Below are 1,404 nucleotides of genomic sequence, written 5' to 3'. Positions count from 1 at the left end.
TAATAAAATCATTACAGAAATCTTTCAAACTTAATAATCGTTCCGGACCCACATGTTGTGCATTATCATTTAAATTAAAATATTATTACTTGCACTACAAAATAATTCACTTTCAAAATAATCAACGTATATAACATGGCATATTAATAAATTTACATATTAAAAGATTATTATTACCTACACTAGAAAATAATTTATGATATCAATCTCTAAATAAAATGGAACTCCAGGAAGAAAATTGAAGGAAAAAAGCGAAGATAAAATAAATGATTCCACGAAAAAAAGTTAATAATAAAAAAAATTTATATTATTTTTTTAAAAAAATTTTATTTTAAAATTTTTCTATGACACCTAGAACCCTTAGATCCGCCCACTTTGAGAAAGGGTCTAAATTAGGGTACAGCCAAAATACAAGGGATCAGGAGGGTTCAAGGTCCGGATCTGGGTTATGGTGCACATCCCTGGAAAAGACAACTAAATATAAATTCCTGTTTTTCTCGGTAAAATCAGCAGTAACAGAAAGACAAGTGTCAAGATCGTGAAATTTCATTTTCAACAGACAAACACTATATCTAGTACAATAGAATCAATGAAAAAAATTTAAATAAAATTTTTTATTATTAGTATCAGCATATTAGAAGATAACAAAAATGAAATGCTGATGATTTTATTAAAAAATTTTATCGCATATTATATTTTTTTTCATTACAATTTTATATATATTATATTTATAAAAGATAGCGAAAATTTATATCAAAATATTAGTCTTAATTAAGGCCTGCATAAACCATACTTTAACCTAATATGCTCGAAATATGCAAAAAATGTCGCTCCCCTATCCTGCTCCACAAGCAAAATGTTTTAGTTACGGATTATCTTTATTTAGAAAACAAGAGATCTTCAGAAGCAATAAATAAAACTACAAGTATCTTAGATTTGATCTGAATTATGAAAATCCTTGTATTGAGCAGTTTTTGAATTTGACACTTGTGAAAAATTTAATATGTGACATAAGCGGGGTGGGGGATTTCGCCACAAATATTGGGTACTTTACCCCCCCCCCCTTCCCCCCCCCCCTGCCCCCCCCCCCCCAACCACCCTTCCCCCCTCGAAAGCCTTACAACGGATTACATTTAAAAAATTCATACTTTTTTTAAAAAAGTCTTCATCCTTTTCACAAAGCGTGAAAAAAAATGATCATATTAATAGGATAAAATGTTTTTCATGCGATAGAAAGACTATTTTAGATTTTTGAGGCTTGTTTTTAGATTTTTGAGGCTTGTATTGCGGTATATTTTAAAATAAACATTTTTATAATTTTTTATAATAGAAGTATAATCGTTAAAAAGCAATTTTTAGGTTACACTCTTCCCCGCGAATTTGTGGTAACTATAGATGCAGAGT

This window comes from Gordionus sp. m RMFG-2023, chromosome 1 (genome assembly GCF_954871325.1).
Source record: "Gordionus sp. m RMFG-2023 chromosome 1, tfGorSpeb1-WG-v2, whole genome shotgun sequence".
Classification (NCBI taxonomy): Eukaryota; Metazoa; Nematomorpha; class Gordioida; order Chordodea; family Parachordodidae; genus Gordionus; species Gordionus sp. m RMFG-2023.
Note: the sequence above shows the minus strand (reverse complement) of the source record.